Here is an 11023-nt window from a genome sequence, read left to right as displayed (position 1 = left end):
AGACCAGACTGGCTAACATGGTGAAACCCTCTCTCTACTAAAAATACAAAAATTAGCTGCGCGTGGTGGTGGGCGCCTGTAATCCCAGCTACTCAGGAGGCTGAGGCAGGAGAATTACTTGAACCTGAGAGACAGAGGTTGCAGTGAGCCAAGATCGCGCCACTGCACTCCAGCCTCGGCGACAGAGTGAGACTCCGTCTCAAAAAAGAAAAAAAAAAGAAAAGAAATGAAATACGACAGTTATGTTTGGCTTCCAGTTTAAAAATGGCTTCCTGCCCAAATCCCTCTAGAATGATCATAAAAAAATTAAAAAGTGGCCGGGCGCAGTGGCTCATGCCTGTAATCCCAGCACTTTAGGAGGCCGAGGCGGGTGGATCACCTGAGGTCAGGAGTTCAAGACTAACCTGACCAACAGTGGTGAAACCCCATCTCTACTAAAAATACAAAAAATTAGCGGGGCGTGGTTGGGGCGGGCGCCTGTCATTCTAGCTATTCCGGAGGCTGAGGCAGGAGAATCGCTTGAACCCAGGAGGCGGAGGTTGCAGTGAGCCCAGATGGCGCCACTGCACTCCAGCCTGGGCAACCGAGCAAGATCCTGTCTCAAAAAGATCCTATTTTCTTTGTTTGTTTTGTTGTTGTTGTTGTTGTTTTGTTTGCTTGTTTGTTTTTTTCAGAGACTGTCTCACCTTGTTACCCAGGCTGGAGTGCAGTGGAACGATCATAGTTTATACAGCCTCAACTCCCAAACTCAAGTGGTTCTCCTGCCTCAGCCTCCTGAGTAGCTGAGATTACAGGCAGGCATGCACTCCCATGCCTAGCTAACAAAGAGTTCTAGCTTATAGGAACTGGTTTAACATTGTTTAACGCAGTGTTTTCCAATTTTCAATTTCAGTTTTTATTTCAGTTTTTGTGTGTGTGTTTGCGGTGGCGGGGGGTGGGGGACAGAGTCTCGCTCTGTTGCCCAGGCTGGAGTACAGCGGTACAATCTTGGCTAACTGCAGCCTCCGGCTCCCCAGTTCAAGCGATTCTCAGCCTCAGCCAGTAGCTGGGACCACAGGCCCACGCCAGGATGCCCGGCTAATTTTTGTATTTTTAGTAGAGACAGGGTTTCACTATGTTGGCCAGGCTTGCTTTGAATTCCTGACCTCAAGTGATCCACCGGCCTCGGCCTCCTAAAGTGCTGGGATTACAGGCATGAACCACCGCGCCCGGCTTTGTCCCTGGTTCTTTAGCCAATGTGTCATCTCCTCAAAACATTCTTGCCCACTGTCCTTTTCCCCAAGCAGTGCAATAAACTTTCCTTAAAGTCTGTGAGTCTGGCTGAAGGCGGAGGCTGCAGTGAGAGGTGATTGCACCTCTGCACTACAGCCTGGATGACAGAGAGAGACTCCGTCTAAAAAAATTAAAAAAAAAAAAATTTTTTTTTAAGTGTAGCAGGACGAGCCACAAACAAAACTCCTCAGACACCGGATTAAAGAAGGAAGAGGTTTTTATTCAGCCGGGATCGTCGGCAGACTCGCGTCTTAAGAGCCCAGCTCCCGGAAAAAGAAATTCCTAGCCCTTTTAAGGGCTTACAACTCGAAGGGGTCCACATGAAAGGGTCATGATAGATCAAGTAAGCATGAGGACGTGACTGGGGGCTACATACATCAGCTAACAGAACAAAAAGTTTTACAATGCTTTCTCATATAATGTCTGGAATTTACAGATAACACCAGTAGTTTTAGTCAGGGGTTAATATTATTATTTTAACCACCAGGGCCAGGTGGTGGTGCCAAGGTCGTCTAGCTATTTATCTTACTTCTGTTTCTTTCCAACTCTTTGCTTTCTCCCTTTTCTCCTGTCTTATAAACTAGGGAAAAGGGGAGGTGGGGGAGAAGCTGGGAAGGACAACAGGAGAAGTGGTGGTCTCATTCCATAAAAGAAAAGGCTACGGGTCTGGGAGGCAGGTCGGACACTGCCAACGGCAACTGCAGCAAGAATAAGAGTCCCTTCAAAGGAGCCAGGGGCACAGGTGCGCACCATGGGACTCCACTCCCATGGAGACGTGGCAGGTGTGCAAGGATAGAAATCAGATTAGTGATTATCAGAGACTGCCGGCAGGTGAGGGGGGTGCAAAGGGACACCAGGGCACTTTTTTTTTTTTTTTTTTGAGATGTTGTCTCACTCTTGTCACTGAGGCTGGAGTGCAGTGGCCTGATCTGGGCTCACTGTAACCTCCGCCTCATGGGTTCTAGTGATTCTTCTGCCTCAGCCTTCCAAGTAGCTGGGATTACAGGCGTGAGCCACCACTCCCGGCTAATTTTTTCTATTTAGTGGGGATGGGGTTTCACCATGTAGGTCAGGCTGGTTTCGAACTCCTGACCTTAGGTGATCCACCGGCCTCGGCCTCCCAAAGTACTGGGATTACAGGTGTGAACCACCGCGCACCAAAACACATTTTGGGGTGATGGAAATTCCCTATATGTTAATTACGGTGCTACCGGGCGCGGTGGCTCACGCCTGTAATCCCAGTACTTTGGGAGGCCGAGGTGGGCAGATCACGAGGTCAGGAGATCGAGACCATCCTGCCTAAAACTATGAAACCCCGTCTCTACTAAAAATACAAAAAATTAGGTGGGCGTGGTGGCGGGCGCCTATAGTCCCAGCTACTCGGGAGGCTGAGGCAGAAGAATGGCGTGAACCCGGGAGGCGGAGCTTGCAGTGAGCCGAGATTGCTCCACTGCACTCCAGCCTGGGAAACAGAGCAAGACTCCGTCTCCAAAAAAATTAATAAAAAGAAAGAAAGAGAGAGAGACAGAGAGAGAGAAAGAAAGAAAAGAAGGGAAGGAAGGAAGGAAGGAAGGAAGGAAGGAAGGAAGGAAGGAAGGAAGGAAGGAAGGAAGAAAGAGTTGGCCGCCATGGCTCACTAAAGAAAAAGAAAGAAAAGAAAAGAAAAGAAAAGAAAGAAAGAGTATTGGCCTGCGGCGGTGGCTCACGCCTGTAATCTCAACATTTTGAGAGGCCGAGGCCGGTGGATCACTGAGGTCAGGGGTTAGAGACTAGCCTGGCCAACATGGTGGAATCGGTCTCTACTAAAAATTCAAAAACTAGCCAGGTGTGGTGGTGCATGCACCTGTAATTCCAGCTACTCGGGAGGCTGAGGCAGGAGAATCTCTTGAACCCGGGAGGTGGAGGTTGCAGTGAGCCGAGATCATGCCACTGCACTCCAGCCTGGGCAGAGCGAGACTCCATCTCAAAAAATAAATAAATTAATTAATTAATTAAAAAAATTAGCCAGACGTGGTGGCGCGCGCCTGTTGTCCCAGCTAACCGGAGGCTGAGGCAGGAGGATCGCTTGAGCCCGGGAGATCGAGGCTGCAGTGAGCCGTGATGGGGCCGCTGCACTCCAGCCTGGGCAACAGAGCAAGACCCTGCCTCGAAAAAAAGCGACCCAAGGCGCCTGGCTCACCGCTCAGAGCGCGCTCCCGGGTCGGCCTCCGCCCTCCAAGCCGGAGGGAGATACTGTGGTCCCGCCGTCCGCCTGCATCCTCCGGTTCCTTTGGAGGGCAGGGGAATGGAGCCCACAGGCTCTGACACCCTTACAGTCCAGCTCTGTGACTTGGGGAAGGGAGTGGCGCATGAGGAGCACGAAGCTGGAGTCCAAAGGAAGGTCCTTCCGTTCCCGCCCCCGACCCGGGATCCGCCGAAGCGACTGCGGAGGCGGGTCCCAGGCCTGTCCCAGGGGGGCGTGCCCGGGAGGGGGACCGATGCCTAAGTCAGACAAGAGGGCGGGGGACTCGCGGGATTCGTGGGGAGGCGTGAGGGGAAAGAGCAGGGAACATGCGCTGGGGACGCGGCCGAGGCGCAGTGGGAGGGGGCCCAGGATTCTGGGTAGTTAGTGGGGGTGGGATACGCCTGAAGCTCGGTAGCGAGAGGTACTGGGGTCGCGGTGGGGGTCTTAGCAGAACCGCGGTGGAGCCTACTACCCGAGGGACGGGGTAGGGGGCGCGGGTGAGGCGGGTCGGGGTGTGAGGCGCGGCTGAAGTGGGATGGAAGGGCGTGGAGAGGCGAGGGTGGGAGGCGTGGCTGAGGTGCGGTGAGAGGAAAGTAGCGAGGTGAGGGGTATGGGAGGCAGAGGCGAGGGTGGGAGGGAGGTGGGGGTGAGGCGTGGGGGGCAGGGTTGGAGGAGGCGAGGGTGGGAGGGAGGTGGAGGTGAGGGGTAGGGGGTGAGGGGTAGGGGGTGAGGGGTGGAGGAAGCAGAGGTGGGATGGGAAGCAGGTGGGGGTGAGGGGTAGAGGGTGAGGGGTGGAGGAGGCAGAGGTGAGGGTGGGAGGGAGGTGGGGGTGAGGGATAGTGGGGTGAGGGGTGGAGGAGGCAGAGGTGGGGTGGGAGGCAGGTGGGGGTGAGGGGTAGGGGAGGCGGATATGGGGTGGGAGGCAGGTGGGGGGGTAAGGGGTGGAGGAGTTGAAGGCTGGAGGGGTCAGTGGTGGGGGAGGAGGAGGCGCGATGGGAGGCAGGTGGAAGCGTGAGGGGTGGGGAGGCGGAGGCGGTTGGGAATGCATCCTGTGCCTGCGGAAATTGGGGAAATTCCCCAGAGGGGTAGGGGCTTGGAGCTGGGCTCCTAGATTTGGCCACGACCTGGCTGTAGCTATTCTGGGTCCTGGGAGAGACGGAACGTCCGGGCCTCACTGAGCTGTGGCCTCTGGGGCTCCCTGGGGCGGTGTGGGAAGGGGCCACGCTTTGCGTGAGAAATTATCTCAGGCTGGGCAGGCTGTGCCCAGCCAGCTGGTCCCCTTGCCCTCCAGGAGGTGTCTGGTCCCCTTTGGTCCCCTCTGGCCCTGTTTGAGGACCAGCTAGCATTTTTTTTTTTCTCCGCCGCCTCAGTCTTCCTTGCTCCAGGAAGCCTGTGCTGCCTGCTAAACTGTCTTACTCGTATTTCTTTTCTGTGAGACTCAAGCACAATCTGCTCAGGGAAGCTTCATCTGGCCAGTTAGACATAGCCCCAGCCCTGGCTTGGGGCCAAGTTTCGGAATTAGTACAAAGAGAAGCAAAGACTGCAGGTCCAGGCCCTGGCTTGTCTACACCGCTCCAGCCCCTACCCCCAGCATCCTCGTGTCCCATCTTTTTTTACTTTTAAGGCCAGGGCAGTTTCCACCTTCCAGACCCTGAAATCCTCTCTCCCAACTCTTTTTTTAATTTATATTATGCACAGGCTTTAGACATCTCTTGCACAGGTGAGTTGGATTTTTTTCTACATCTAAAAGAGATGCCAATTTTATTTTTTAAAGCCAGTGGCAAAAATTTCAAACAGGCGGGGCGCGGTGGCTCACGCCTGTAATCCCAGCACTTTGGGAGGCCCAGGTGGGCAGATCACCTGAGGTCAGGAGTTCGAGACCAGCCTGACCAATATGGAGAAACCCCATCTCTACTAAAAATACAAAATTAGCCGGGCACAGTGGCACATGCTTGTAATCTCAGCTACTCGGGAGGCTGAGGCAGGAGAATTGCTTGAACCCAGGAGGCGGAGGTTGCGGTGAGCTGAGATCCTGCTATTGCACTCCAGCCTGAGCAACAAGAGTGAAACTCCGTCTCAAAAAAAAAAAAGACGGCGCGGTGGCTCACACCCGTAATCCCAGCACTTTGGGAGGTTGAAGTGGGTGGATCACCTGAGGTCAGGAGTTCGAGACCAGCCTGCCCAACATGGCGAAACCCTGTCTCTACTAAAAATACAAAAAATCAGCCAAGTGTGGTGGCAGGCGCCTGTAATCCCAGCTACTCGGGAGGCTGAGGCAGGAGAATCGCTTGAACCTGGGAGGCAGAGGTTGCAGTGAACCGAGATCACACCACTGCATTCCAGCTGGGCAATGAGCAAAACTCGGTCTCAAAACATAATAATAAAAATAAAAAAATAAAAAAATTTCAAATAGTACAAAGGATGCACCTTATGTGCCTTTCCATCCCTGACCTCTAGTTCCCTGCTCCAGAGGACACATCTGCTACATATTTTTGTGACCTCTCTTTGCTCTTATTAAAAATCTATCTGAAAATAAATTCAAATAAAAGAAACATTTATAAAAAGTTACAAAATGAAATGAAGCACAATAGGAAAGATAGGGTATAAAGCCTGCTTGGGGTAGATTTTCGTTAGGTGGACGCTGGACTGAGTGAGGCTTCTTTTTTTTTTTGGTTTCTTTTTTTTTTTGAGACGGAGTCTGGCCCTGTTGCCCAGGCGGGAGTGCAGTGGCACGATCTCGGCTCACTGCAAGCTCCGCCTCCCGGGTTCACGCCATTCTCCTGCCTCAGCCTCCCGAGTAGCTGGGACTACAGGCGCCCATGACCACGCCCGGCTGATTTTTTGTATTTTTAGTAGAGACGGGGTTTCACCGTGTTAGCCAGGATGGTATTGATCTCCTGACCTCGTGATCCGCCCACCTCGGCCTCCCAAAGTTTTTTTGGTTTCTTTTAATGGAGTCGGAGTCTTGCACTATCTCCCAGGCTGGACTGCAGTGGTGCAATCTCGGCTCACTGCAACCTCTGCCTCCCAGGTTCAAGCAATTTTCTTACCTCAGCCTCCAGAGTAGCTGGGACTACAGGTGCACGCCACCATGCCCGGCTAATTTGTGAAGCTTCTTGAAATACGAATACAGTGGTATTGAGATTGAAGAAGTCTTGCTTCCCTGCTTGATTCACTTCCCACTAAAAACACAGGCATTCTTCCCTACACGGGGGACTTTTTAAAACAAAGATAGAATTCACATACAATTCACAAATATAAAGTGTTCATTTCATTGGTCTTTTAGTATAATTCACAGAGTTGCACAGCTGTCATCACAATCAACTTTAGAACATTTTATCTCCCGCAAAAGAAGCTTCATACCTGAGCTGGGAGCATTGGCTCACGCCTGTAATCTCAGCACTTTGGGAGGCTGAGGTAGATGGCTTGAGTCTAGAAGTCTGAGACCAGCCTGCGCAATATCGCGAAAACCTGCCTCTACAAAAAATACAAAAAAAAAAAAAAAAAAAGACCCAGGTGTGGTGGCAGGTGCCTGTAGCTACTTGGGAGGTCAAGGCAGGAGGATTCCTCGAGACTGGGGAAGTCGAGGCTGCAGTGAGCCGTAATCACGTGCCACGGCACTCCAGCCTGGGCGATGGAATGAGACCCTGTCTCAAAAAAAATAAAAAAAGAAATCTCATACCTTTTAGCAGTCAGTCCTCCTTTCTACACTCACCCCCCAACATCCCTTTGCCCTAGACAACCACTTTACAGTTCCCTGTTTTGGATGTTTCATATAAATGGAATCATGCAGATTACTTCTTGACCTTTCAGCTAAAATCAAGTGTAGTATCTGTTCTTATCAGTTTGATGTGTCCCCTATCTGAGGATGTAATAAAAATAAAAATAAATAAATGGAATCATGCAATGTGTGATTTTTGTGACTGACTTCTTTCATTTAACCTAATTTTTCAAGTTTCTTCCATGCTGTAGTGTATATCAGTACTTAATTTCTCTTTTTGTGGCCAAATAATATTCCATTAAATGGATATACCACATTTTATTTATCCATTAATCATCAGTTAATCATCATTTGGGGTGTTTCTATTTGGTTATTATGAATAATGCTGCTGTAAACATTCATGTACAAGTGTGTATGGACATACGTTTCCATTTCTTTGAGTACATACCTAGGAGTGGAATTGCTGGGTCATATGGTAACTACGTTTAATTTTTTTTTGAGACAGCATCTCGCTCTGTCGCCCAGGCTGGAGTGCAGTGGTGCGATCTCCATCTCGGCTCACTGCAAGCTCCGCCTCCCAGGTTCACGCCATTCTCCTGCCTCAGCCTCCCAAGTAGCTGGGACTACAGGCGCCCGCCACCACACCCGGCTAATTTTTTTTTGTATTTTTAGTAGAGACAGGGTTTCACCGTGTTAGCCAGGATGGTCTCAATCTCCTGACCTCATGATCTGCCCGCCTCGGCCTCCCAAAGTATTGGGATTACAGGTGTGAGCCACTGCACCTGGCCCTTTTTTTTTTTTTTTTTTTGAGACAGTCTTGCTCTGTTGCCCAGGCTGCAGTGCAATGGCAGGATCTCAGCTCACTGCAACCTCCGCCATCCGGATTCAAGCAATTCTCCTGCCTCAGCCTCCCCAGTAGCTGGGATTATAGGCATGTGCCACCATGCCCCGCTAAGTTTTTTTTTTTTTTTTTGAGACACGGTTTTGCTCTGTCTCCCAGGCTGGAGTGCAATGGGGCGATCTCGGCTCACTGCAACCTCCGCCTCCCGGGTTCAAGTGATTCTCCTTCCTCAGTCTCCGGAGTAACTGGGATTACAGGTGTCCACCACCATGCCCGGCTAATTTTTGCATTTTTAGTAGAAACAAGGTTTTGCCATGTTGGCCAGGCTGCTCTCGAACTCCTGACCTCAGGTGATGCGCCTGCCTCGGCCGCCCAAAGTGCTGGGATTATAGGCCTGAGTCACTCCGCCCGGCCTAATTTTTGCATTTTTGATAGAGGAGGGTTTTCGCCATGTTGGCCAGGCTGATCTCAAATGCCTGACCTCAGATGATCCGCTCACCTCGGCCTCCCAACGTGCTAGGATTACAGGAGTGAGCCACCGTGCCCAGCTCTCTCTGTTTAATCTTTTGAGGAGCAGCCGGACTGTTTTCCAAAGTAGTTGCACCATTTTACAATCTCCCAGGAGTGTAGGACAGGTCCAATTTCTCCACACTCTTGCCAACACTTTGTTGTTACGTGTCTTTTTATAATAGCTATGCTAGTAGTGTGAAGTGGGACCACATTGTGCTTTTGATTTGCCTTTCCCTGATGGCTATGATCCAAGGCCTTTTTGTAACCAGAATTTGCAATTAAGGTTACCTGTCTACCCAATTGTCATTTTCACCGGATGTGGTGATGGCTCTGGAGGACTTCAGGTTGTCCACTTTTCACTTTTTTCTCAACAGCACAGCAGTGCCCTCTGCACTATGATTATAATTAGCCATCCTGTCATTCAAAGCCTTCTTGAGCACCACTTGGATGCCAGGCACTGTGCTGGTTGCTGGGGATACAGCAACAAAGCAAGATGTCACCCCTTGGAAAGTATGGTGGTAAGCCTGTGGCCCTGGACTTGAATCCTCTCTTTCTCACCTCCCAGCCTTGTGGCCTTGGCCTTACCCATGCTCAGTTTTCTTGTCTGTGAAATAAGGTTGCTCTGGGAGTTACACGTTGAGCACTTAGCACAGTGTCTGGTACATAGTGAGTGCTCAGTAAGTATTTTTTATTGTTAAAGGTGAAGGCGGGCACGGTGGCTCATGCCTGTAATCTCAGCACTTTGGGAGGCCGAGGTGGCTGGATCACTTTAGGTCAGGAGTTCGAGACCAGCCTGGCCAACATGGTGAAACCCCGTCTCTACTAAAAATACAAAAATTAGCCAGGTGTGGTGGCGTATGCCTGTAATCCTAGCTACTGGGGAGGCTGAGGCAGGAGAATCACTTGAACCCAGGAGGCGGAGGTTGTGGTGAGCTGAGATCGCGCCATTACACTCCAGCCTGGGCAACAAGAATGAAACTCCATCTCAAAAAAAAAAAAAAGAAAGAAAGAAAAAAAGAAAAATTTCTCATCTGTGTGCTATCCGATATGGTAGCCACTAGCCACATGTGCCAATTGAGCATTTGAAATGTGGCTAATGGGACAGTAGAACTGAATGTTTACTGTTATTTTATTATGTATTTATTTTTGAGACAGAGTTTCCCTCTTGTTGCCCAGGCTGGAGTGCAATGGCACAATCTTGGCTCACTGCAAGCTCCACCTCCCAGGTTCAAGCGATTCTCCTGCCTCAGCTTCCCAAGTAGCTGGGATTACAGGCACGTGCCACTACGCCTGGCTAATTTTTTTTATTTTTAGGAGAAGAGGGGTTTTACCATATTGGCCAGGCTGGTCTCGAATTCCTCACCTCAAGTGATCCACCTACCTTGGCTTCCCAAAGTGCTGGGATTACAGGCATGAGCCACTGCGCCTGGCCTAATTTTGTATTTTTAGTAGAGACAGGGTTTCACTGTGTTGGTCAGGCTGGTCTGGAACTCCTGACCTCAGGTGATCCACCCACCTCAGCTTCCCAAAGTGCTGGGATTACAAGCGTGAGGCCTATTATGATTGATTTAAATCTAAACAGCCATTGTGGCTAGTGACTATCTTATTGGATGGCGCAGGCCTAGAGTGTAATGTGCATGACAGGGTTGCCGTGAGTGACAGATAGCAATGGAGAAGGGCATCTGGACTTTGAGGGCTCATGGTATGGAGTCTGCATTTTATTCCAAGCACCATGGGTGAGGTTTTGTGATTAAGTCAAGGCGTTAGGTGACCTGGTTTTCATTTTTTTTTTTTTTTTTTTTGGCACAGAGTCTTGCTCTGTTGTCCAGGCTGGTGTGCAGTGGCATAATCTCGGCTCACTGCAACTTCCGCCTCCCAGGTTCAAGCGATTCTCCTGCCTCAGCCTCCCAAGTAGCTGAGATTACAGGTGCCCACCACCACATCCAGCTAATATTTGTATTTTTAGTAGAGATGGGGTTTTGCCATGTTAGCCAGGCTGGTCTTGAACTCCTGATCTCAAGTGATCTATGCGCCTCAGCCTCCCAAAGTGCTGGGATTACAGGTGTGAGCCACCGCGCCCAGCCCCGTTTCCCATTTTTAAAAGGTCACTTCAGTTGCTATAAGGAGAAATGGATTATGAGTGTGGGGCAACAGTGAAGCAGGGAGACCAGTTTGGAGGTGGCTGCAGTTGGCCAGGGGAGCAATGATAGTGGTTTGGACGACGCAGAAAGACAAATTTTGGGGGAAGAGCTGATGCCAGGTTTTGGGAGTGAGGGGGAGGGATTCCTAGGGCTACTTCGGTGGTGGTTGAGTCCCCAAGCTCCAAGACTGAGTCCAGACCAGGGCCCCATCGGTGGTGAGGTCTGATTTTAACAGTGCATGTCCACCTCCTTGTCTCCACCTGCTGTCTGGTGCTTGGAGCACCTTTAGGGGAACTTTAGCCATCAGAGTCCTG

At 50.7% G+C, this 11023-nt stretch overlaps 1 pseudogene; it reads left to right on the top strand.

Annotated features, from left to right (window-relative positions):
* The first annotated feature begins 7289 nt into the window (after positions 1–7289).
* On the top strand, positions 7290–7400 carry LOC116464201 (U2 spliceosomal RNA; annotated as a pseudogene).
* Positions 7401–11023: the final 3623 nt, after the last annotated feature.

The sequence above is a fragment of the Hylobates moloch genome, unplaced genomic scaffold, assembly GCF_009828535.3.
Source record: "Hylobates moloch isolate HMO894 unplaced genomic scaffold, HMol_V3 SCAFFOLD_267, whole genome shotgun sequence".
Taxonomy (NCBI): Eukaryota; Metazoa; Chordata; class Mammalia; order Primates; family Hylobatidae; genus Hylobates; species Hylobates moloch.
Note: the sequence above shows the minus strand (reverse complement) of the source record. Positions and strands in the feature narration are given on the sequence as shown.